General features: G+C 36.1%; 1 long non-coding RNA gene across 1 annotated transcript in view; it reads left to right on the top strand.

The window, feature by feature from the left end:
- The window catches only part of LOC128313892 (uncharacterized), a 102,543-nt gene that overhangs the window by 59,556 nt on the left and 15,086 nt on the right, over positions 1-27,901 (top strand). Inside the window, exon 3 of the long non-coding RNA XR_008294968.1 lies at positions 9,646-9,854. This is a non-coding gene — a long non-coding RNA (uncharacterized LOC128313892). The remainder of the gene's footprint in view (positions 1-9,645; positions 9,855-27,901) is intronic.

Raw genomic sequence — 27,901 nt, 5'->3', positions numbered from 1 at the left:
ATACATATAATCTAGTGCATCTATGAGCCAGCCATCTTCAATATATATATATATATATATATATATATATATATATATATATATCTGTCCTCATGGAGGTAATACTGTAGAAGAGACGAGAAAAATAAACATGGGATGCATAAGTGCATCATTCCATATAGTATTTTACAATGTGATTATTGCTTTGGCACAAAGAAAATGCATAACAAAGTATAGGGGGTACCAGAAGTGGGGGTATAATACAGTGATCAGGGTTGTCTTCACTGAAGGAAAGACATGACATACAGGCAAAGCTTTACTGGTGCAAGTAGCCATCAGTCACAGGCTCTTAGGAACCTGGTGTGATTAAGGAGAAGCAGAACCAGATGGCTGAAGGAGGGTGAGGAAAGAGAAGAGGAATGTGTGAGAGGGACAAGAGGAAAAATGTGATAAAGACCTTGACTTTCACTTTGAGTTAAATGAGAAGCAACTTCAGGGTTTTCAGCAGAAAGTTATGTTTTATAAATATTACTAAAACTGCTTCATTGACAACAAATTCTAAAGGTTAAGGAGTGTACATGGAGGGCTGTTGGAATTATCTTCCAAAATACTATTTATGACTCAAATTAGATTGAATTTTGTCTCTCTCTTTCATGTCCCTGTAACTAGTCTGTCTCTCTAAAAGAGAGAATTATGTGTACACTTCTATATACACTTGCATTATGAACATATTTCAAACATGGTAAAATGTAGAGTGAATGGATCCTTGCTATTCACCTCAATTACTAACTCAGACAAAACTTGTTTATGTATATCCCACCAACCTCCTACCTCCTCCACATCCCTTGGGTTATTTTGAAGCAACTTTATGTATTTTAAAGATACAAACTAGAGATGAATTGGATGTAAGTTAGTTAGTCTTGAGTGATCACTGAGTTTTTGGCCAGAACAACTATGAAAATGAAATGGCCATCAGCTAAAGTGGAGGAGAGCTATCGATGGAGCACGTTTGAGGGGAGATGAGCCACAAGAATTTTCACATATATTGATTTTGATATATCTATTTAGCATCTAAGTGTATCTATCTATTCAGACACTACTATTGGAGCATTTAAATGCCTAAAGTCATCATTAGAAAGGCTAGGTGTGGAGTTTTGGCACATGGTATTTGTGAAACGGTGCCTCTTATTTCCTGTCTTTTCTTGGCTCTTTTCCTTAATTCTTAAGGAAAAAGGGGCACAAAAATGCTCATGTTGCCTAGTATAAAAAATTGTTCGGGGCGCCTGGGTGGCTCAGTCGGCTAAGCGGCCGACTTCGGCTCAGGTCATGATCTCGCGGTCTGTGAGTTCTAGCCCCGCGTCGGGCTCTGTGCTGACAGCTCAGAGCCTGGAGCCTGTTTTGGATTCTGTGTCTCCCTCTCTCTGACCCTCCCCCGTTCATGCTCTGTCTCTCTCTGTCTCAAAAATAAACGTTGAAAAAAAATGTGTTAAAAAATTGTTCAAGAAGTACCTCTAGGTTGATTGATCAGGTACTGGTAATTTATGAAATGGTTGGATTTAAAATAATACATGGAAGGTCACTTTTTACCCTCTTCAGTCTGCTTGTTAGAAGCTATAGAAATTCTGCTGCAGGGACCCTTAGTAGGATCACCAAGAAAAATATTGATGATTTGTAAAGATGGAAAAACAAAAATGAGGGGATATTTTAATTACCTTTATGATTTTCTTAACACCCAATGATAAATTTAGCAATCCTGTAATGAATTATAAAATGTCAAAGAAAGACCTGTAGATTCGGCCACAGTTGAAAAGCAACTCCAAACTGGGGCCAGATGTTTATTATTTTATTGAAAATAAATCAATTTAACAGACTGTTACTAACATGAGCTCTGGAATCAGTAAGGCCTGTACCTGAATTTTAGCTTTGCCACTTTCCAGTAGTATGATCTTGAATAAGTTATTTCTGTTTGCATTTTTTTCTTGCTTCTAAGATGGGAAGACAAATACTAACTTTTAGTTATGTTATGAGGATTAAATATGTTATGAATACTAATATGAATCACAAAGTACATTTCATATAGTAAGTTCTCAATATACATTAGCTATTATTACAGCATAAGTAAAAATGGACTTCTAATAACTACACTAGTTCCTCATCATTCTGAACGGCAGAGAATGGTAGGTTTTATTAGATGTGATAATGAAGCACCAGATGTCTTTGTTCACATACACATAACCTAAAACGTTAAATGGCACAGACATTAAATCACAAACCAAGGAGACTCAAATGAGGATCATTTCCTTTGTGGATGCATAAACATTTCTTTTACCTTCGCAAAGCGTAAGAATGAGAGGCAACTTTAGAGATTTTTGGGAAAAAATGGCAAGAATTAGGTCAGATCACACACTGATCACAAACTTCTAGGAAACACATTGTAAGGAATGGTCTCTCTTGCTCAGGGGATGGATTAAATGAGCTAGTAATTGGATAGTCCTTGCCTTCCCTGACTTCTCTGAATACAAATCAAGTGTTCAGATGGCATTTCCATAATAGGTAACTGCAGCAGTTACGAACTTTTTTTTTCAAAGCTACAATTCACAAATTTCATCAGTGCAATATATATATATTAGATTTATATATAATATATATTTCATCATAATATATAATATATAAGTCATCATAATATAAATATATATATTTATATAATTCATCATAATATAACAGGTTATATATATTATTCATATATATTCATATATATTATTCATATACAATATCATCATAAATAATGAATATATAATTCATCATAATATAAATTTCATCAGTGCAATATATATATATATATATATATATATATATATATATATTTTAGGTTTTAGAACAGATTTTATCTAATTTTATTTTAAAACTGTCCTGAAAGCCTAAAAGTGAGGTTGTTCCACTTTCTCCTGATGGATACTGTAGGGGGGGTAAGTATATACATACATATATGTGTATGTATATATATATATATACACATATATGTATATATTTTAATGGGAAATTTTGTGCTTTTAAATTTCATATGTAGAAAACTAACTTTGTGTCCAAAGATGGTACTGCTATCAGGTAGAGGTCATAAATATATTTTTAGTGAAGTATAGACCATGTGTTCTAAATACTTGATCTGTATTGGTCTGAATTGGTCTGAAGTCCATGCTGAAGGCCATACCAAGTCTCTTGTTTCAGAGAAATATATAACTATATCTATAGATATATAGTTAGATATTGATATAGATATTTATACTAAATTTAGTCAAAAAAAGTGAAGTAATTTTGTTCTGTTAACTTCTCTAATTCAAGAGGAAAATCCTGGAGAACCAACCCACCATGTTTACCATTTGCATTTTAGGCACAATGTTCTATTTGCCCATTGAATTACAGTATCCCTTCTTGTTACTCTCTGTCCATTCACTGCATTGACAGCCAAGATGAAGTCCCATGACCTATGGTTAGGATAATCTGAAACTCCTATACAGGAGTCTGGATCTGAACGACTGACATGGGAGTGAGAAAGTGACTGGGTTTCATGTGTGGGAGTGCGTCATGGTGGCATGCTGGTGCTGCATGTGTTAGAATGGTGGTGTGCAGTGGCAGTGGTTGGTGACAACGGAACCTTGGCTGTATTGCACTTGCTGTCTCACCTCCAGAAAATAAATTAGAATAAAGTAAATAAGCACAATAAAATGTACAGAATAATAAATGCTGTAACCATAGCATAAGCGATAAAAAGCCAATATGAGTGTGTGTTGGGAATGTGATTTAAGTAGAGCGGTCAAAGAATGATTCTCTGAGAAGAGGTCCTTTGAGAAGAGAGCTGAATGACAAAATGATGCAAGCCATGAGAATAATTCGGGGCTAAATGGATCAAATAGAGGATATGACGAATACAAAGAGTATAATATGGAAGTGAGGTTAATGTGAACTGGAGAAGGAAACTGCATAGCAAGATGTGAGGCAGAATGGCATGAGAGAAAGTTTATTTGTTGTGTAGCATGAAGATAATCATTGTATTAGCAACTATGATCCGAATTGTTCCCAAAAGAAAAGAAAATGCTCTCAATCTAGTAAAATATCCATCAATCTTCTTGGAAAGTTAAGGTGAGAAGTTGAGAGCATATTTTGGAGGAAGGCAAAAAAGAAAGTGCTACCTAAGAAATAAACAAGAATTTGGAAGACAAGTGAAGAAGACCAGAAAGTAGGAGGTGAGAACCAAGAGTCACTTTAGACTGCTGGAGCCCAAGTTGATAGAAATAAATCCAGGGTCTTCTTGAAAAACTGAGATATTTAGTGTTTAATTTTCAACTTTCTGTTTATTTGTTTCCATGGAACCATTGTATCTTAGCTTCCATTAAAGTTCTATTACATACAGCTGCCTGTGTTGAGTGTGGGAATGGAGATAAGGAAAACAGCTCTGGGATACAAAATGGAGACAGAATTTCACAGAAGCCAGAGATGGACATGACATGAAGAGAAGAAATATTGAGAATTCACAGAAATCTTAGTTCCAGACAATTTTACAGGTACCTTAAGAGCGGAGTGAAAATAACCTTTGCTCCTGCACCATCTTCTTCTTCATCCCCACAAAATAATTATTTCTGATAAAATAAATGTGAATTAAAAAATTTGTAAAAACAGACCTTCCCTCCTCATCCATGTATGATGATTGCTGTATCAGTTCTCATGGGACAACACAAAAAGGAAAATGTTCAAAATTAAATTGAAGATCAGAGAAAATGCACTTAAAGTAATAATTTTGGAGACAGACTAAAACCCCATGAAATTACATGAGGTTCAAAATTACTGACACCTCTGTTTAAATATCTTTGCATTCACCTGACTGGTAAAGATAAAATCAACTCTGTGGTTATAGAAAATAATATCACTGTAGTGCCTTGTCCTCTGGACAAACAACAAAAATACAGAGACCAGGCTTTCTGGTGTTTTGTTTTTTTATATATATAAAATGAACATATTGGTTCCTAGTTTTTAAATCAGTTTGCTTGTTCTTAGGTGGAGGGAGCAGGTAAAAAACAAAGCTGTCAACTCTGCACTATTTTGAAGGTGACATCTGCAAATGCAGGTTTCAATTCTTCCATTGTCTGAGCCCCTTTAATCATTCATATTTGCAGCTGTTTGAAAGAGCGCTTCACGCGCATCCCTCTCCTTGGGGCAGAGGAATGGGACTGGCTATTCATTTAGTCCACTTAGAAAAAACCCAAACCATGTATTCTGAGATACTGAGCCTATCTTTTTCGAGTTGCAGCTGTTTTCTAGCACCCGTCTCTTTATCCTTCAGAGAAGGAAAAAGAAATGACTCTATTTATTGCTTAGAAAAATATGTATCTTCTTGAATTTGCTGCAATTAGATTTCTAAAATTGCATGCATTGAACTTGTATTGCTCTGGGGTTAAGAAATAATAAGGCATGTGCTTGATTACTGGAAAAGCTTGTTCTTGTCCATATCTCATAATTTTTAAATTTATTCAAGAGTCATCGCTGCTATTTCCATCAATTTCTGCCTCCCTTTGGTATTCTGGACACTATAAGGTCAGCAGAGTGGTCTTAAAAGAATTTACAACGCTCCCTGGGGGGCTAGCTTTATTGTCTGGATTTCTCTGTTTTTACTATGGAAAATGTTATGGATTAAAGTATCTAATGAATGCAAAGGTAATTGCAAAATGTATAATACCCAAACAAAAGTATCATATAGATACTGTAGACAGATGTTTGACTTAACAGAAAGAAGGGGTATAGAACTGATTATAGAGTTATCATGAGGTCAGAGGTATTAGATAAAGCATAATTTTATCTGCATTGTATAATAAAGGAACCAGTAACAGACTAGTTTTTCAGATCACTGGCTTCAAGAACTCTGTTACAAAATATTAACTTTTATTTCTTGTGTCCCTGAAATCCTTAGGACAGAAAATTGGAAATATGCAAATAAGTTGGGATACCTGGGTGGCTCAGTCAGTTGAGTATCTGACTCTTGATTTAGGCTAAGGTATGATTTCAGGGTCTTGAGATCAAGTGCTGCATCAGGCTCCATACTGGGCTTGGAGTCTGCTTAAGGTTCTCTCTCTCTCTCCCTGTACCCCTCCCCCTGCTCCTGGGTGCTCTTTCTCTCTCTTTCTAAGAAAACAAAAAGAAAGAAAAGTGCACAAATAGGAATACTATAAAAGGGGTTGAAAGCAATCTTATTGAGTATGGGTAGCATAAAAGCAAGCATTCTTCTATAGATTCCTGAACAATGGTGGCTTATAATTTACTAGATAATTATGAATATTTCATTGTAATTTTATATTCCATAACAATCAATTCATTTATTCATTCAATCATTCATATCAAATGTTTACTACTATCTACATCTAAGAAAGATAGCAGATATTACTAAAAGAAACAATCATTATTAAAAAAAGCGCCATACCAATGTAATCAGGAATCTGAACTAGATTGTTATTTTTCTTAAGCAACATTACAGGTGGCTTACTCTTACATTATAATGTTAAAAAACTTACATATTAAAATGGTTAGCTATTTTGTTGAGTAATTATTAACCAGTTTACTAAACAGTCTGAATTCAATGAAGATATAAATGTGAAATGGTTTTGTTTTTCACCAGTTATTTCTTTTAGCCGTGCTGTGTCAAGCCTGCCTTTCCAGGGCATTAATGATACCTCAGGCAGATCTCATTGCCTTCCAGTCATTTTCAGTTCTGTCTATCTTTCTCTGGTTGGAAATGTCAGGCTTCTATCCAAATTACTGGTTACCTCATTCCATTTTCCAGCCCTGCCCAGGCTGCAGCTTGAAGGACTTGATTTAGTAACCTAGTAAGAAGGGCCTCAGTGAAAACTTTCAGGGCTTCCAGCAAGGATGAACTTGCTATGCAAAATACTTGAGACAATGTTCCCTTTATTTTGAGAGAGGGAGGGAGGGAGGGAGAGAGAGACAGACAGAGAGAGAACAAGCAGTGGAGGGGAAGAGGGAGAGAGAGAGAAAGAGAGAGAGAGAGAGAGAGAGAGAGAGAGAGAATCCCAAACAGGCTCTGTGCTGTCAGTGCAGAGCCTCATGTGGGGCTCAAACTCATGAACTGTGAGATCATGACCTGAGCTAAAATCAAGAGTTGGATGCTTAACTGACTGAGCCACCCAGGTGCCCCAAGACTATGTACCCTGGTAGACCATCGAAAGTTAGTAATTAGAAAGAGCTTCTTTACTTCACTTCAGTTAAAATGGGAAGTGAGCCATGACTTTATTCTTTCTCCTCTCCCTCTGCATTATTTTACCTGCTTTGGGATTTGCTTCATTGAAACTGTTTTTGTTCTCATTTGATTCCACTTCTCTGGCTATCATCCCTCAGTCCTCTCAATGGCAGGCATCCAAATCCTGTGGGGTGCAACTAAAAGCTCTTTAGAATGAATTTCAAAGGTCTCTTTTTTGGATCGGTCTCTCAAATATGTCAACTCAATCTCTGAGATCTCACCCTGGGAGATCCACCTGATGTCCTCCAGGGTCTTCATTTTCAGGAGTAGGGTTATTGACAAAATGGCTAAAGTCTGACTACTTTGCATGGTGTCTGCATGGCCTGTGTGAAACTCATGTATCCAGGCTATGTCAAACTGTGGGGAGCTCAGTTTGCTCCCCTGAGGGCTCCATTTATCTACCTCCATATCACCTGCAGTCCTCTTCTACCATTCCATATATAAACACAAAAAGTAGATCAGAGAGGATTCCACATAATCACACTTCTATTCAGGGTTTGAGATACCAATCTTGCCATCTTGAAGTCAACAAATCTCTGTAAGAAACTCTTGGAGTTCTGTTTACTTGCCTTGGTACTCCCCACTGGACTGAAAACTGATGGCTCTGAAAATTTCCCATGATCTCAGTTCTTCATGTACTTCAATAGCCTAGGCATTAGTTAGGGACTGAGATGATGGTTGGGTAACATAGCCTTACAAGGCTTAAAAGAGTTTTCTCCCAAGCTTTGCATGTAAATAGCCATTTCTAGAGCAGCAGAAAAACTGCCACATCACTGGGATCAAGGGTTTCAAACAAATAACTTTTATTATTTCTATAATTAAAGAAAGCCAATAAAATAAGCAAGAATGCATAGGGTTCATAGAGGTAGTACAAAGTGTTAATCTTATGGATACTGTGTCAGAAATGTCTGCTGTCAGAATTCCTTTACATTCACAAACTGGTCATTCTAAACTCTAAGACCTAATAATATATATCCACTCTCACCGAAGTTTCCTGAAAGTGAGAATACAGGAGGGCACAGGGATTCTGATGACATGTAGATTACAGAAAAAAGATGACAGGGAGATTAGAAAGGCCAAGTACAGACAAACAACAATGGTTTTCCTCTGGTGGGCATCAATGTTAAACATGAGGAGTTTCATAAGTAATATAATTCATAACTAATCCATTGCAAAACTTGCCTGGGAAAAAGATGTTGCACAGCATCTCTATTTCTACCACTATCTTTTCATGTACCAAATATTTACTGTGCACTTGCTTTGTGTCTGCACTGAGACACAACATTGAGGTTGAAATATACGTTCTTTGCCCTCATGGGACAATCATACAAAGTTTAAGGAGTTGTAAGATCTTAAGTGCTATGATAAACACGTTTCAATGAATTTCACATTACAAAATTGCTTTTAAAAGTAAAGGGCTTGAAGTTAGGGGCAGAAGTATGGAGGCATTTGTGACTTTGAGTAACAGAGCAATATGGCCATGTTTATGTTCCCTTATTTATAAATTGGACAGAACTATGGAGGATAGACAAGATGAGGTTTAAAGTTGCAAGAGGAAAAAAACAATCAGAAGGTTACTGAAAAGATTGATTTCTTACACACTTTTCATACCTTGCTAACATATCGTTTTGGAGATATCTGGGTTAATGAGATATGGTTTCTAACATTAAAGAACTTATATGCTATTGTGGAAAATAAGTGTTTATGTACACATGTGCAGGCGTGCATAAGCACATGGTAAAGAAATCGATGTTAAATGAAATGACTGGCAATTTCTGGCTAGTTAACTGCATGGCTTCCAAGTTCTTGGTGTCATAGTGAGCTCTGGGGAACAGTAGTTGTGGAATACTTTTTTACCCATTTTTATTCACTCAGCAAAGAATTACATTTTCCCATCTGCTATATGACATAGTGTACAATAATCCGACATAATAAATTATCATTAGAAATCCAATACAGTGTCCCAAATAAATTAATAGAAATTAAAATGCCCTAATTTAGGACTTAAATATTGCCTCACTCTAGTGCCCTGAGCAAGCAAACCACTTAACCTCAACCTTGGTTTCCTCAAACTGGGAGTTAACAAGTATTTACCCACCTCATAAGAGTGTGAGGATTAATTAGTTAATGTTTATAAAGTACTTTAAAGAGGAAAGGAGCTGAATAAGTAGTGCTATTAATAGGATAACCACTTAATTTGATTTTAGTGTTTGAGAACAATGCAAGTCTAATTCAGCAGTTGCCACACAGCTGCGGTTGCTATGCGTTTAGAATGAATTTATAATACATCCTCGGTTTCTGAAAGAACAGTGCCTTATAAAGCAACTACTATAATACTAAAATAATATGTCAACTATTCTTTTCAGAAGACTGCTGCTCGCAAGGACCTAGAGTAAGGTGACTTAAGCCCAGAGAGCCTTCATCAAACAAAAGCTGCATGGAGAACGTTGAGAAGGGTTCACGGCCTCTACATGAAATGATAACCAGCATTTATTCAGCTTTTACTGATTTGCAGGCACAGTTCTAACTGCATTATATGGATCATCTCATTTAATCCTGGCAACAACTCAATGATGTAGGTACTCGATTTGTTCCATTTCATGCGGGATATGAAAGTTCAGAAAAGTTAAGGAACTGGACCCAAAATTTATAGATGGGGACAGGGTTTAATCAAAATCGTACTTCTTTGTGGTTAAGTATTGAGATTTTTTTGTCTCCTAAAAATGAACATGTAAATTTAAAGAACTTATGTCATGTTCCCAAATTCCCTATAACAGGAATCCTGCGGTTCCCATACGTGGTGTCCCTTAATGTCCACATATTTACTAGGCAAGTCCCTATATGTATGACTCTTCTTTCCATTTTTAAGCATCGAGCTCATCTCTGTCTCTCAAGGTAACTATAAGCAGGTTATAGAGACTCGGGTACATTATAGAGACTCAGGTACATTGATGATGTCAGGATTAACCTACTGCTCAGGATCATGGGAAAGATGACACGATATAGCCAGTCTTTTAATGTTTCTATACCATCTCCTCCTTACTGTCCATCTGCCTCCTATGCTCTATCCTGGGTTAGTACATGTATTTAATTACTCAGTTTTCACTAACTCCAAGACCCTTCCAATCTGTCTGAGCTCTTTAATTCAGTGTTCTTGCTCCATGGTAGGTCTCCATTCATTGTTTACCACCCCTACTTCATCTAAAGCTTTGACTTCCTAATTTCCCAACCCTATAGTTTCTGGTATATTAAAGATGACCAATACATATTTTCAGAACTGAACAAAATATGTCTAGAAAACTTGGCAGCAATTCACAACTGCTACCCTGGATGAGTCACTTTTATGGACTCATCTAAGAACTTCAAGGTCTCTTTCCCTTCATCACGTAAAGGGACTTACAAAGAAGTGCTCAAGAATCCTTACTAATCCTTGCTTATGTGATCATGGTCACTGCATTAAGTGAAAGTAATTCCTATAAATTGTAATAGAGTAGTAGTTGGGACCCCAAGGAGGGAATTTCAGAAAACTCCATCTTTGGGATCCATGAGATTAACATATAGTCATGGCCAACTGCAGAAACCAAAAGATTATATCCTGAATATATATACCAGATTTTTTTTTTCAAATTATAAACTGAAGTGATGATACATTAGAAATATGCAGAGGATATGTACATAACATGTATAATTAAGTTAGATTGTATCTACTGCCTTCTAGTTTTAAAACTCTGTGACTCTAATGATTTCCTACGGTTATAGGAATTTTAAGACCATACATATTCTTGAATCACTCAATGGCCTAGGGTTATTGTGATATGTGTCATGCCATCCTTTTGATATGCTGTAAAACATTGATGTGGGAGTTATTTATTCCTGATTATCAACCTGAGGTGTACAAATAATACGTAAACTGGGCTGTTGAAAACTTCTGATCTCGAGCACTTTCATATTTTACCATTGAGGAAACCAATGGTTGCAGAATTTAAAACACTAAGAGTTTTACAGTTATGACAATAGTGAATCACAATTAGCAAACAAGTCACTTGCTTTCTTCATCACACATTCCTTTTCCTATGTGCCTTTATTCTTTTTTATACCACCATTCTCTTCATAAAATAGCTCACATGATTTATATGCAGTTTTGCCATGGAACATTACAGGATGCCAGAATTGAAAGGGAACTTAAGGGTACTTCAACTTTGTAGATCAGTCAATTGAGAATGAAATTTGCACAACGATGCAAAGCTGTTGCTGTTCTATGGCAATTTGAGCCCTAGTCTGAGTCCAGTGATCTTTCACTACACCATCCAAGTAGTATTTTAGAGGAGAAAACTCAATGTTTGAAATAAAATATGAATTTATTAATGTGATAAAATATGATTGATTCCTCAGTTTGCCATAAGATAATGTGGTTTTTTGTGAACTGTTTTTTTTAAGATATTTTTTTAATGTTTATTTATTATTGTGAGACAGAGAGACACAGAGCATGAGCAGGGGATGGGCAGAGAGAGGGGGAAACACAGAATCTGAAGCAGGCTCCATGCTCTGAGCTGTCAGCACAGAGCCCGATGCAGGGCTTAAACTCACAAACCTCAAGATCTTGACCTGAGCTAAAGTCAGACGCTCAACTGACTGAGCCACCCAGGCACCCCATAACGAACTGTTGACTGTACTGCCCCAGTTGGCTATGTGATAACTGGACAAGTATAAAGTGGAAAACCAGAAAGGATCTCAGAGTACCACATGCAGTCTCTTTGCATACTCTACATAAAGAAATCCAATGAGTAAAGTAACATGCAGCAAATATAGGCCAGAAGACTTAAAGCTAAAATCTACCTTTCTTCGTTCCCACTGTTAGATATTTCTGGTAATATAAGGAGTACAGTTTATTTTTTATTTTATTTATTTATTTTTTATTTATTTTTGAGACAGAGAGAGACAGAGCATGAATGGGGGGAGGGTCAGAGAGAGAGGGAGACACAGAATCAGAAGCAGGCTCCAGGTTCTGAGCTGTCAGCACAGAGCCCGACGCGGGGCTTGAACTCACAGACCGTGAGATCATGACCTGAGCTGAAGTCGGACGCTTAACTGACTGACTGAGCCACGCAGGTGCCCCACAGTTTTATTTTTTAAGTTTTATGCATTTCATAAAAAAAAATTAAAAAAAAAAACTAATCACAGACATGCTTTAAACAGTAAATTAGACATTTGTTTTGTTTGTTTGTTTGCTTATTTATTTATTTTAGTAGAGAGAGACAGAGTGTGAGCAGGAGAGGGGCAGAGAGAAAGGGAGACACAAGATCTGAAGCAGGCTCCAGGCTCTGAGCTGTCAGCACAGAGCCTGATGCGGAACTTGAACACATGATCCACAAGATCATAACCTGAGCCGAAGTCAGGGTGTTTAACCAATTGAGCCACCCAGGTGCTCCTAGACATGCATTTTAAAGGAAAAATGCATATACTTTTTTTCACTCACTTTTACAAATATGGAGTCATTGAAAATTCTAGCACCAAACATATGATTGAGATTGCAATTTCTTGATTTTGTAATACTCTTTGTAACTGGATAATGAATCTTTTGTATGTTCTCTATGTAAACCTTCTCTTCTGAATGTTGGCATAAATGATTCCATTCCATTATTATTACCCTCCATTATGGGGGCATCTGTCTTGTAGACTGTTGTTTCCCATGTCCATTTTAATGAAGGTCTGTCAATGAACTGGGAATCAAGTGTTTCTGCCTATCAGCTCACTGTCAAAGAGAAAATGCTAGGGGAGATGCAAAAGCGCTGGCAGCAGAATTTTGGCTAGGGTCACTTAGCTTTGTGTGCTACAAGCAGTTTACCACAAACCCTATAATTTCCTTTGTGAATATGCTCGATTAGAGTATTTCACCTTCAAATTTATTTCTTTTTTTCTGAAAATTTACATTTAAGCACCTTTCCTTCTTTTGTTTTGTAGAAGTCACTCTATGAATGATGAAATCACTGATACAGGCTTCATTGTTGACTCTCTTAGTTCTGCTGTGACTTTTTCTCTATTGCTCCCTTCTTTTGACCCTATTATGCTCTTCTTTTAAAAGTAGTTGTCATTTCTAATCACCAAATTATATCTGGGATAATATTATGCGAAATTTACGTTGGTTGAAATAATGTAACTCCAGGTGGCAGTCAATTCAAGAAAATTATCAGAATGGTGACTTTATCTTTAGATTGTATTAGCATTATGATTTATTGGTTGCTTACATAAAGGTTGAAAAACATACACTGGAAAGGTGAAAGATGGCTTTCCCAGAGGATATCCAATTTATATCACGAGATTGCGAGGTGCTTACAATTTGATGTCTATGTTTTTATTTTTCCTGGTTCCTGTTCAAGGCTATCCCCATAAAAATTCTTCTAATAGTTGTCTTCAGGTGTGGGAGAAGGAAAGGGAAAGATTTACCTTCTGTTATTCTGTTATTCTGTTGAGTCAGCTCAATATTAAAAATCAGGGATTAAGAAAAAAGTGAGAAGGAGAGAGAGAGGCAAACCATAACACAGACTCTTAACTATAGAGAACAAATAGAGCTCCTAGAAGGGAGGTGGGCAGGCAGGGTGGTGGGCTAAATGGGTGATGGGCATTAAGGAGGGCACTTGTGATTGAGCACTGTATGTTGTATGTAAGTGTTGAATCACTAAATTCTACAGCTGAAACTAATATTACACTATATGTTAACTAATGGGAATTTAAATAAAAACTTTAAAAAAGGATCAGGAATTAGGAGGTTTCAATAAATTACATAACAATTCAACAACAGATGAACACTCTCAGTGACCAGGGCTGCCCAATAATGAGAAAGATAAAATAAAATGCCAAGTACAGGACAGGAGAAAAGAAAAAGTTACATCAGGATGGGTGCTCTGTGTCATTGTCTCAGTCTTAAGGAGGATTAAGCCAAAATAAATCCAAAATGGAAACATTTTCAAATGAAAAGCCCTGCCTCATTAGTCAAATCAGACATCTAAATTGAGAAAGGATAAATTCTGTCACATTTTGGACTGGTTAAATGTCTGGAAATATTTTCAAATGAAAGATTTTCCTAAAATTCAATGCAACAAAATGTCAGTCTCTTTTATCCTTAATTTTAAAATATCTGAGTAATGTAGACATAAAACTTATTCATATGCTTTCAGATTATTTTAGAGTCATCTGATTAAAACTTTGTTTTTTGGGACATTTTCAAGAAGACAGCTTTAAAAGGTTTCTCATTCAATTAAATAAACTTGGTGAATTTAGCTGTTCTATTTTGAAAATTTGCTATCCAAGGCTATGGTCATCATGTATCCAGCCATTTGTTTTCCCTTTTTCTTATAAATGTTTATTTGATGATACCAATGACACATGACACAAACATTTTAACATACATTATAAAGTCAAATGAAGGGTGTTATAGGACCCTTACTTTTTTGAAATAATAAAAATTAAGCAATCTAGAGAATGGTATTGAGCTTGGTAAAATATCAAAGATCTTATTTTTAATAATCTCCCTCATGTAGTATAATTGAGAAGGCAATTATTGATTTTATCCATAGAATCTGTGATAAGGAAGATATGTTTTCAGATAGCAGGGAAATTGAATACATACTATATGTTAACATTCTTCACATCCTTTAGCATATCATAGTCCATTGTTTCATTTATTGAATGAAGGTTTATACTCTCTTTGTTCTTCTGTTGTACTATTTTTTAGTTTTTACCATGTTTAAAATAACTTTCAATGCTTACAGGTGGGTTCTATTGGGCCATAATCTAAAATCTGTGTCTACCTTTCTGTCTAGTTACATTTTTCTTAGGGGTGGTAAACATTCTGACACAGTTCTGGCATTTTGCTTTCATTCTGTCTTAGTTTCTGTGATTAGTTTTTATCTATTTATGATTTTTTTTTTCTACGTGAGTAGGAAATTGGTAATGCTTTGATAGGGATGCTGGTTAATAGGTTGTATCATTATTGTTGGGATATCCTTCTGGGATTTACCTGGACACATGTGCAAGAACATGAAGACCTGAAAGCCAATGTTGGGGAATGGCACATGGTTTAGTATGATTAGAACAACTGGCCTATACTTTGTAGAGAGGTTTTTTTTGTTTTGTTTTGTTTTGTTTTTTACAATATTGATTAATGCTTTTACATAGCAACATTCACACAGTTGAATATTTAGGATTTAGACAGTTCAAATATTGAGTTATATAGTAAAAGATCATTGAGTTTTGTAGTGAAACCTCATCAAACTGTTTTACCACCTGTTCATACAGGCAGCTCTTATTTTTGATATCCTGAATATTCTTCCAAAGTTTGTAAATCATATACAAGAAAATACACGTGTCTTTTTTTTTCCCTCTGCTTTCTTAAACACTAATAATTGTATACTATAACCTCTGTTGTACAACTAGGTTCTCTACTTGGAAATTTTTGCATATTATATACAGGCTTTTCTTACTCTTCATTTGCTTTTGTGCAACTTATTTAACTCCATTCCCTGTTAATGTCCATTTAAAAGCTATCAATATTTTTCTATCAAGACAATGATTTAATGATACTAGAATGTCGGAAGTATATATTCTTAGAATGAAATTGCTGATACAATGGGCACATGGATTTATAATTTTGATAGATCTTGGTAAACTTTCCTCCATAAGGATTGTAGTAATATATATTCTTACCAATATTTACTATTTCTTCACACTCTGGGCAATAAAGTTGTTATGAAACTGTCAGATCTTTACTAAAACCCCTATATATTTAGATTTTGTGGTTCACTTACTGAGCATGTTTTCACATATAAAAGCTATTTGTGTCTCCTCTACAATGAATTGTTTATTCACATACTTTGCCTATAATTTCTACTGGTTTGGTTATTTTCATATCCAGCTATAGATACATATCTGAGGGACATTACTCATTTTTTTCTACTCTGTTGATTGCAAATATTTTTTGCATTACATTATTTGCCTTTTAATTTTATTTATCGCAGCATTTGCCCTATGGTTAGAGCTTAGATTTTGTGGTGTAATTTATCAATCTTTTCCTTTGTGGCTCTTGGAATTTGTATCATAGTTTAAAAAGCTTCTTCCTTTGAGATTATGAAATAATATTCCTAAATTTTCTAGTTTGTATGGTTTTTGTTCCATATTTATTTTTTAAAATTTTTCATTAAGTTTACTTATTTTTTTTTTTTTTTGAGAGAGAAAGAGAATACGAGTGGGTGAGGAGAAGAGAGAGAAGGAGAGAGAATCCCAAGCAGGCTCCGCACTGTCAGCGCAGAGCCCAACGTGGGGCTGGAACTCACAAACTGAGATCATGGCCTAAACCGAAATCAAGAGCCGGATGCTCAACCAACTGAGCCACTCAAAGCGCCTCTTTCTTTCCCCCCATATTTATATCTTTGAGTCTATCTACAGAAAGTATATGTTATAAGTTATAAAGCATGGATCCAATTTTACCTTTCTGACATGGCTATGATGCTATAACAATATCATTTCTTGGATTAGAATACCATTAGATTCCTCTGTGATTTGACATGTTACCTTTTGTTTATTTACTCAATTTATTCAGCAAGTAGTTATCAATACTGACTGTGTCAGCCAATGCTCTGGGGAGTGGTAATTTAGCATGGCAAAACTCTATGCCTTTGGAAGACTTGCATCCCAAAAGAGGAGATAGATCCAACACTGGAAAGTAACATATATATGAGTACTCTTAAAAGCTAAGAAGAAAATAAGGCAAGGTATGAGGAGAGATTCTTCTAATTTAATTTAATTGAGTTATTTTGTTTTTTGAGGGTAGATTTCTGAATGGGAAATATTGCTGGTATTCCAAATAGGTCAATATGCATCACAGTAAAGGATGTATTTGAGCGAGTAATGTGAAGGAGTAAGAAATAAGGTTTGAGGTATAAGGCATAAGAGAACTCAAGGAGGGGGAAACAGCACGAAGCTCTGAACTTGGAACTTAGGAGGCATATTCTCTTTAAAACAAGAAGTCCTACATGACTGAAGCAGAATGAGCAAGGGAGGAATAGCAGGAAATAAGGTCAGACCCTTAATTAGGTACCAGGTGGTAAGAGCTATGTGTGGGAATCTTGCATTTTACTCTGAGAGAGATGGGAAGTCGGGGAGCATTTTGAACAGTGAGCAGGAAAGTGAGATGATCTTTTACTTACATTTTAAAAAGATCACAATGGTTGCTGAATGGAGAACAGAGAGTGATCAAGCAAAGGCAAAGTAAGGAGACAATTTAGGAAGTTATTGCAATAATCTGGGTGAGAAATGATTTGGGACAGAGTTGTAATTATCTCTGAATGTAGTAGTGTGAAGTAAGGTAAAGCATTCCAGCAGAGAACTTCATTTGTTATCGTCTATGCTCCCCTTAAAGCTTCTTGCTATAAGGACTTCCACTTAAATTTGACTATATGTCTGTTAACTTGATATAGAGGTTGTTACAAAATTCCTGGGAGTAAAATGTGCTGTCTCCAATACCCAAAGTGACTAATCAGGTGTTGGACCTCCTGAGTAGTTGTTTACAGTTTGCCTTTAATGTTCTTGGGTTATAGTTCAGACAGCTCCCATGGTAACCACTTGGGTGGTGGAATCTTAGATTATACCCTCCATCAAAGTCCATTCACCCTTAGTCAGTTGTGTTTAGATGGCATTCAGTGCAATGTAGGCATTTTTCCCAGCAGTGGCCATTATTACAAAGTCATCTTCATGGGGATTGTACATCCAGCAGCAGGTTCTCATTTGTACTAGTGTCTGTCTAATGTATTGATACCTTGTAATGAAGGTAAATTGATTTTGTTTTACTTTCAAGAGATATATAAGAAAAGATCTAAGCTACAGGACTAAATGCAAGTAGTGGCAGCACATTTATTCACTGTTACAATGTCAGATAAAAGAGAAGAACAGGGCTGCTTTCTTATCTAAGCCTCTGTGGTCACTGGTAAGGCTCCAAGCATCACTGGCTTCCATTAGCCACTCAGGGACATTCAATTTAGAAATGACATTGAGGGGGGCACCTGGGTGTCTCAGAAGGTTAAGCATCCCACTTCGGCTTAGGTCATGATCTCACAGTTTGTGAGTTCAAGTCCCGCATGGGACTCTGTGCTGACAGCTCAGAGCCTGGAGTCTGCTTCAGATTCTGTGTCTCCCTCTCTCTCTTTGCCCCTCCCCCACTTGTTCTCTCTCCTCACCGCCCTCCCCCCACCCCGTCTGTCTCTCTCTTCCTAGCTCTCTCTCAAAAATAAATGTTTTTAAAAAATGAAATGACATTGGGGAACACAACTGCCTGAACTAGCTGAACTTGTTCTCTGAGAAGACCAATTCTTTTTTTTTCCTAGTCTGAGTTATTATTTCAATTGTAAAATCTGGGCAAGGTACACACCCTTCTTGGCCATGCATTCCTTTCACTGCTTGATTGCAAAATATAACTGTGTCTAATCAACTTGTTTATGTATGTGGTAGACAGAATTCTAAGATGACCTCCAAACACTGGGGTTCCAGTTCCTCTGTCAGTCATTCAGTCAAATATTAATCTATGTAACTCTCTGGAGGGATTTTGAAAATATAATTAAGATGCTAAGTTAGTTGACCTTAAAAAATAGGGAGATTATCTGGGTGAGCCTGACTTAACCATTTGAGCTTTTAAGAGCAGAGAGTTTTTTTCTATCTGATGGTGAACGAGAAAGTCAGAATCATGAAACATTTGAAGCATCAGTAGAATCCTAAATGAGGGAGGTTCTTTTTGTTCACTTGGAAGGTGGAGAGAGGCTGGGCCATGTGGAAAGGGATTTATAAGGCCCTATAAGACCTGAAAGCAGTCTATGCTGGACAGTAAATAAGAGAACAGGGACTCCAACTCTACACCTGCAAAGAACCAAATTCTGTCAACAGCCTGAATGAGCTTGAAAGAGGACCCTGGGCTCCAGATAAGAACATAACTTACAGACAGCATGATTTTGGTCTTGGAAGATACTGAGTGGAGACCCTAGCTAGGCTGTGCCTGGACTTCTGGCTTTCAGAACTTAGAGCTAAAAAAATGTACGTTGTGTTAAGCTCTTATGTATTATTCTTATGCAGCAATAGAAAACTAACATATCACTCAAGTGCCCAAAGCATCTTTATCCAGGCAAGAGAACAGGGTGGCAAAAAACTAGCAAGTATATTTCAGAAAGGAAAAAAAAAAGGAACTCAAATACTAGGCATGTGTACTTCAGCATCCAACAAGTTCAAGAATGTTTGGATTGTTCACCTGAGAGAAGAGTGCAGGAGCAGGTCCCAGACCTAATCCCTGTACCTGTTCTTTCCATCTTAATGTTCTGAAGTCTAGTATGAGTTTTGGAATTGGCCTGTCTATGTTATTGCTATGAGAGTAGCCATTTCATCTCAGCTTGTCCCTTGTCTTTGTAATTTCATCACTTTCCCAGCCTTCAGAAATAATGCATGTGTTTTAGTATCGCCTCAAAGAATATGGCTTCCTATTTCTGGCTACTACAAGAGCTTCCATCTGGAATTTTCCTTTTGTGGCCTATCCTTATGTCTTAGCTCATCTGCTTGTTGGGGGGCCTTATTCTCTTATTGTCTCCAGGAGCCCAAAATAGTTATTTCCAACACCTTGCTGCATCCTGTACGATTGGACTCCCATGGCTGCTTAGTTCCCTTTTGATCTCAACCAGTGATGACTCAGTAGCCACTCTAGAGGATACTGGGATAATGGGCAGTTTGGTGACGCTGTCCTTCTTGAGTTACTAGGCACCTATGTATTAGGCTGACTTGTGGCCTCGTGTTGTCCCTAGGTGGAAAAGCTTCCAAGGCCTGAGGTGGTCCAGTTAAACTCTCTAATTCCATAAATATGAAATCTACATGGTGTGCAAGCTCTCCTACAGATATATCAGAGGTCTTATCAGGAAGATAACATCAGTAGGGAAGTAACAGAGCACACAACGTCCCTGAAATCTTGTTATTCCACACCATAAATGTTCTGCCTGCTCCATGGCCAATTTAACTGCAGAGAAGCATCTGTCTCTGCTAGCAGACAAGACTGGAATCAGAAGCACCACATGAACAAGAACAAGTCATATATCTACACTGTGATTCATATTTATTGGTAAGTATAAGAGAGGCTAGGGAACACCATCCTCATCACCCTCTTCTAAGTAAAAAGAAATGCGTCGAAAGATCGCTGCATTTAAGGACATCATTGGAACGAAGGCAAACCAAAAGCAAGATGATGCATACAAGGGACCCTGAGAGCTGCCTTGTCAGTCAGGAATGATGACATCAGTGGAGATGATGGTCCTTCTCTGCAGAGGACTCATTTTGGCTGTGCTAGCTCTCTGTTAAGCTATCCCCCAAACAGACATGAGAAATCAGGCTGCAGGGCTATCCAGATTTGTTTTTCATACCATAGAGTTCGTATGTACTATAGCTATTTACATTATTTTCTAAGAATTTTGTCTCTTGTGTTTGGTTTCACTATTTGGTTTTAATGTTTTTAATTATTTGAGAGAGAGAGAGACAAGAGAGAAAGAACACAAGTGGGGGAGAAGCAGAGATAGAGGGAGACACAAAATCTGAAGCAGGTTCTAGGCTCTGAGCTGTCAGCACAGAGCCCTACCAGGGTCTCAAACTCATGAACTGTGAGATGATGACCTGAGCCGAAGTTGGATGCTTAACCAACTGAGCCACCTGGGCACCCCAAGATTTCACTATTTTAAAGAAGAGATGCTTACGAAACAGTTTTAAATTTCTAGTTGGTAGAAATTTTTTATTTTATGGTTTAATAGTTCATTTCTAGTTTTATCCCATTTTGTTCAGATAATATGTTGTGTGTGTGTGTGTGTATGTGTGTGTGTGTGTACACACACTATTTCTTTTTTGGAAGGTTTTCTTTGGTATCTACTAAGTGAAATATTTTAGTAACTACTACATAGACAATTGAAAATAAGGGCCATTCTTTATTTCAGGACATAGTAGAACTCCTTTACTTGATTTTTCAGCTGAAAATGATATTTTGATGCTCAGTTTTATCAGATAATGTAACCAGTTATCTCATTCTATCTCCCACTTTCTCTTCTCTTCTCCATTTTCACTTGTTATATAATTTCTACATTATTTTTACTTATTAGGGCACATAATATTTTATATTCTATCACTCTGATATGTTGATTTTACTCTTGAGTTGAGTCAAATACGATCAGTGTTTACCCCTAGTCTTTTTGCCTTTCTGTTTCTTATTTTAGGTATTATATTTGTGTTTGATCCTTCTTTATTAATCATCATTGAATGAATTGGGTTTTCATGGCAGGAAATTAACTGGAAGGAAATTTATGGTGGGGTTTGGAAAGGGATGACAGGATGGGAAGGAGCCAGAGTAGTATTCCAGCCTAGTTGGCTCTTCTAACTCCAAGGTCCCTTCTGCTCTGCTGCCAGACAAGCAGACTGCCTCTTGCAAATATGGTTTGTTTGTGTGGTTCTGAATTTACCTCCCCTGATTCATTGAACCAAAGTGAATCCAGGAAGTCTTGTGAAGCCAGCTGGTTCAGCCAATTCCTAAAGTTGCCGTGAAAAGATTTAAAGGTACACTTCTGCTCTTCAAATGTGATCCTCATCTTTGGGGACTCTGAATCCTATAATTTGGTCTTTGTTATTAATTATTATTACTTAGGATTACATCCGGATGTACTATAGCCTAATTGATTATTTTGACTACGTACGCTGTACTAGAGTTAGGGAAGTTAGCTATGAATTAAAATCTTCCATTACAACTGTGTTTTATCTATTTCTCCTTTAATTTTCTGCTTTTAGATTTGCAAATGTTGCTATCTTATTTAAATTCATATACATTATTAACTTCTATGTCCTCATTTTGCGTTGTATCTTTTAGTATTTTAGGTTCTCTACTTTTTCCAATTCATGCTCTTTTGTACTGAATTCCACAATATCCAATATTAATAATTAACTTTGTTTACTCTCTGTGTATCCTTCTGTTTATTTTCAAAACTTCTTAATCATTTTGATTTTGATATGCCATTTACATTTTACAAAGCTATGCTTTCTTTTGTGGCATAGTGCGATGTACTTTTTTAAACTTGAGTTAAATACATTTGTATTTATTGATTTGGCAATCAATATATCAATTGCATCCCTTGCCTTCATGAAGTGTATCATGATTGGTACTCTCTGAAATCGCCTGTCTTCGCCACTTGTGAAACTTCTTCCAAAGATGTGCCTGACCTGTTCCTCTCACTTAGCTACTGCCCCATTGGCAGCCTTACAATGTATAGAGATCATACTTAATTCCTAGCTTAATCAAAATGGAGTTTGTGGTTTGTTTTGACAAAATTTTGAAACCATTTTGTTATATTTTTAAATGAGTAATATTCATGCACATGGTACAAGATTCAAAAGCTATAAAATGAAAAATTTCACATTGTCCCTCTGGCATCCAAATTTCATCCCTAGGTGAAGTCTTCTTTTCAATTTTTAGGATAATCTTCCAAATGACTGAGACTTTAAAATATATAGAGTGAAATACACAAATTTTAAGTATATAGTTCTGTCAGTGTTGAAAAATGCATACATGGAAATTATGCTCCTATCAGGATAAAGAATCACGCTTTCCAAATTTCCCTTGGTTTCATCCAAAAATAATCTCTGTCCTCCCTCTAGGAGACAGTTACAGTTTTGATTTGTCTGTTCTTGAACTTCATATACATTAACAAGTACAATGTATATTTGTTATTCTTTTTCTTACTGAATGTAATGTTGAGATTCATCCATGTTGTTTCATGTATCAGTAGTTCTATTTTATTGTTAAGTAGTATTATACTCTCCAAATATACAACACTTCATAAATTTCTGTGTGTTCATTCTATAGATCAATATATAATTCTGTTGTTATCAGCTTTAGTCTATTATATTAAAGTTGGATCATATATTCCTATAAATGTTTTTGTGGACATATATTTTAATTTCTTTTAGATCGAGCCACATCAGTGGAACTTCTTGATCATAGGATACATGTATGTTTGATGTATGAAATTGACAAAATTTTCCCTTGGTTGCACTATTTTATTTTATTCTCTTACTACCAATACATGGAAGGACTAATTTCTCTATAACCTCACCAATACTTGGTGTTGTCAGGCTTTTCTTTTTTTTTTTTAAGTTTATTTACTTATTTTGAGACAGACAGAGGCAACACAATTGGGGGAAGGACAGAGAGAGAGAATCCCAAGCAGGCTCCACACTGCCAGCTCAGAGCCCAGTGTGGGGCTCAAACCCACAAAACTGTGAGATCATGATTTAAGCTGAAACCAAGAGTCGGACACTTAACCAACTGAGCCACCCAGGTGCCCCTATTGTCAGGCTTTTAATTTCAGTAACTCTAGTTGGTATAAAGTAGTATCCCATTGTGGTTTAATATTGCATTTATCTGATGACTGGTAATATCAAACATTTATTGCAGTGCTACTGGTTACTCTTATAGCTACATTGCAGTAGTTTGCTAGAGTTGCCATAACAAAACACCACAGACTGGGTGGCTAAAACAATAGAAATTTATCTTCTTACAGTTCTGGGAGCTAGAAGTCCAGGATGAAGGTGTTAGTATGTTTGGTTTTTCTGAGTCTTCTCTCCTTGGCTTACACTTTGCTGCTTCCTCTCATGGTCTTTCCTCCATGTAAGGGCATTCCTGTTATCTGTGTGTCCAATTTTTTCCTGTTGTGTTATTGGACTCGGGCCCATTTCAATGATTTCATAAATCACCTTTTTAAAGATGCTATACTCAAATACAGTCACATTTTGGAGTTAGGGCTTCAATATGTAAATTTTGAGGGGGTATAGTTCAGCCCATTACATGCATTGTGAAGTGTCTGTATAAGTCTAAATATTACATTTATTATTGAGTTATGTATATATTTATATATTCTGAAAACAAGGATAGGATATTAGTGAATATTTTTCTCCCCATCTGTCACATATCTTTTTATTTTCTTAGTGGTTCTTTCGAAAAATAAGAGCTTATTTTAAAATTTTGCGAAAGTCAAATTTACTATTTTTTTCCCTTTTATTGTTAGTATTTTGGGTGTTAAGAAATCATGACATCTGTGTAAAAAGATATTCTCCTGTTTTACATCCAGGGCTGTGAGTCTTGTCAAAGTATTTTTTGTCTAAATATGAAATAGGGTCCGAAGGTTTCTTGTGGCTGTTCCAGCAGCACGTGTTAAAAATACTTCCCTTCCTCCACTGAACTGCTTCAGTACCTCTTTTGAAAATCAATTAAAAGTAAAAGTATGGGTTATTTCTAGACTCCTTATTCTATCCCATTGTTCTAGTTATCTATGATCAAGTTATATATCCTCGTGACTATCCCACTGTCTTAAATACTGTAGCTATATGGCTAGACTATCTGGCAATAGATATTCTCCAACTTTGTTCTTTTGATATTTGTTTGGCTATTCTAGATCCATAAAATTTCCATATGCATTTTAGAATCAGTTGTCAGTTCCAAAAAACAAAAACAAAAAACAAAACCCACCTTGCTAGGACTTCAGTTGGGAAGGCATTAATTCTACATTAATTCTATGGATCAGGTTGGGGTGAATTTAATTTTTAACAATTAGGAGCCTCCCAACTCATCAGTATAGTGTATCTCTCCATTTATGCAAGACTGCTGTAACTAAAATTAGCATTTCATGTCAGTTTTCAGGGTAGGTGTGTCTCTCATCATTTGTTAAATTTATGCAATGGTATTTTATATTTTTATATATCCTAAATGATATTTATTTTAAAGTTGTTTTATTTTCTCCAAATTTTTGCTGGTATAAAAAACACAATTAATTTTTATGTTGACCTTCTATCCACTGATCTTGCTAAAAATGTTATTGTAATCAGTGCAGTTTGTGTATGTGTGTGCAGATTTTTTTTTTTTTGTTTAGATTTTCTGCATGCATAATCATGCCTTTCTCTCTTTAAAGTTTATGCTTTTTTTCTTCCTGCCTCTTTATACTGGATAGGACCTCTCACCTATTATAGAATGGGAAAAAAATCTGCTCTGGAGTTCTCCATTAATTATGTTAGCAGCCGTGGCTGTGTGTATGTGTGCACACATACACATGTATTTATATACACATATATAAATTTAATTATACTCTACCACATTGAATGATGTTTTTATTTGTTCTTAGTTTGCTAAAAGTTTCTTTCCTGAAAATTTGGGAACAAAAAGATTTTTGTTAAATGATTTCTGCATTTATTGCAATAGTCATATTATCTTTATTTAATAATCTAGCCACTTTAATTGATTTTGCAAAACAAAACTAAACTTGCATTCATGAGGTAAATCCCACTTTAATCATGTTAATCTATCCTTTTTATATACTGCTTGTTTTGGGTTTTTTTTTGCTAACATTTTGTTAAAATTTTTGTGTCTTTGTACATAATATGTTGTTCTGACATGTTGTTTTCTTTCTTATAATGTTCATGTGTGGCTTGGTATCAGAGTTTATTGACATAAAGTGAGTTGGGAAGTCTTATCTTTCTATTTCTTATGCAAAACTGATTTCATATCTTCTTTATATCTGAAAGAAAATTCACCAATAAAGTCATCTGGAACAGGAGTTTACTTTAGAGCAATATTTAAATTATAAATTCATTTTCTTCAGCAGAGTTAGGGCTGATAGAATTTCTATTTCTCCTTGTTTCCGTTTGAGTAGATTTTAGCTTTCAAATAATGTATCCATTTCATTTAAGCTTTAAATTTGTCATAAGCAACAAACCATTCAACTTGTTATTCTTGTATTTGCATTCAATGTTCAATTATATTTTCTTATCTATCTCTTTTTACTTTATTCAATTAAACTTTTTCTTTCAAGATAGAAATTTGTTTGTAGTTGGAATAGTACAGAGAGATTCCACGTACCCTTTATCCAGTTGTCCCCCAAGGAAAAGATTTTCCAAAATTATAGTATATATCACAACCAGGATTTTGACATGCACATAATTCATACACAGAATGTCTCCTCAGTACATGGAGCTCTCATTCTGCCTTTTTTTCAGTTACAGCGACTTCCTTCCCACCCCACCCCTGCATTAACACCTGGGAGTCATTATATGCTTCTCATTTCTATAATTTTGCCACTTTGAGAAAGTTACTTAAGTGCAATTATACAGTAATTTATCTTTTGGGATTGGCTTTCTTTACCTCAACCAGTTCTCACAGAGTGCGCTTCTTTGGAGATCTGCCCAGGTGGTTGCCTGGATCAGTATTTTTTTTTTTTTTTTTTGCTTTTTATTGCTATGTAGTATTCCATGGAATGGTTGCTCCAAAATTTCACACTTTGAGGGAAACCTTTGGGGCTATTACAAATAAAGCTGCCATAAATATTTGTGTATGGCTTTGTGTCTGAGCATAGGTCATAATTTCTTTGGAATAAATCCTAGGAGTGCAATTTTTGGGTCATACAGTAGTTACTTGTTTAGCTCTTTATGCCAAATTGTTTTCCAGAATAGCAGCACTGTTTTATGTTCTCACTAGCATTTTATGAGTGATTCATTTTCTCTGCATCCTCCAGCATCCAGCATTGGGTGTTGCCATATGTGTGTGTGTGCGTGTGTGTGTGTGTGTGTGTGTGTGGATACATATATGTGTTGTTTTTTTTTTTTACTTTAGTCATTCTCCTTGGAATACAGTGATATCTTTTAGAAAAATTTTAAATGTTTATTCATTTTTTAAAAGAGAGAGAGAGTGAGTAGGGGAGGGGCAGAGAGAGAGGGAGACACAGAATCTGAAGCAGGTTCTAGGCTCTGAGTTGTCAGCACAGAGCTGGACACAGGATTGAAACCCACCAACCAGGAGATCACAGACCTGAGCCGAAGATAGACGTTTAATCGACCGAGTCATCCAGGCACCTGGAATATAGTGATACCTTAAGTGTCCATTACCCCTCGGTGGGGAGGAGTTTGCTACTGGTTGGTAAGAAAATTCTGGCTCTCTACTTGGCCTTCTCTGACCCCAGCCTAGTAGGGATATTGGGTCACCTTACTAGAAATTCGCAGTAGTGGAAGTCCAGGCTCTTCTCTTGTCCTTTGCTAATAATGCTTGGATGGAAGCACAGGTTTTTCTATGTAATTGGCTAGACTAGGGTGATTATGTCTAAAGCACCTCTGACTTGCTAAGTTTCCTCTTAATGAGTTCTTTGGCTACAGAGAATAGTTTTTGTTGGGGCTTTTCTTTTCTGCTGCTGTTCGTCTTTCCAAGTTGCTAGCTTAGTCAGCTCCTGGTCCAAGATCTCTAAGGCAAAAATAAACTCCAAACATCACCATATCATTCCTTGGGTACCAAGCTCCATAGCCTATCTGCACTCTATCTTTATAGACCTTTTGTGTTTATGTAATACATTATGTTCAAGGTTATTAGTTTAGTTTTTTGTTTGTTTGTGTTTTTTAATAGGGAAAACTAGGGAAAAGTATATCTACTCCATCTTCCTGGAAGCATTAGCGTCAATTTTCTTTTAATCAAATGAAGAAACAGGAAAAAATTAGGCTTTTCTGTTTATTATTTCTGAAACAAAGGTTCTTTTACAT

This window comes from Acinonyx jubatus, chromosome C1 (assembly GCF_027475565.1).
Source record: "Acinonyx jubatus isolate Ajub_Pintada_27869175 chromosome C1, VMU_Ajub_asm_v1.0, whole genome shotgun sequence".
Lineage (NCBI taxonomy): Eukaryota > Metazoa > Chordata > Mammalia > Carnivora > Felidae > Acinonyx > Acinonyx jubatus.
The sequence above is the reverse complement of the archived record's forward strand: the minus strand, read 5'-3'. Positions and strand labels throughout refer to the sequence as shown.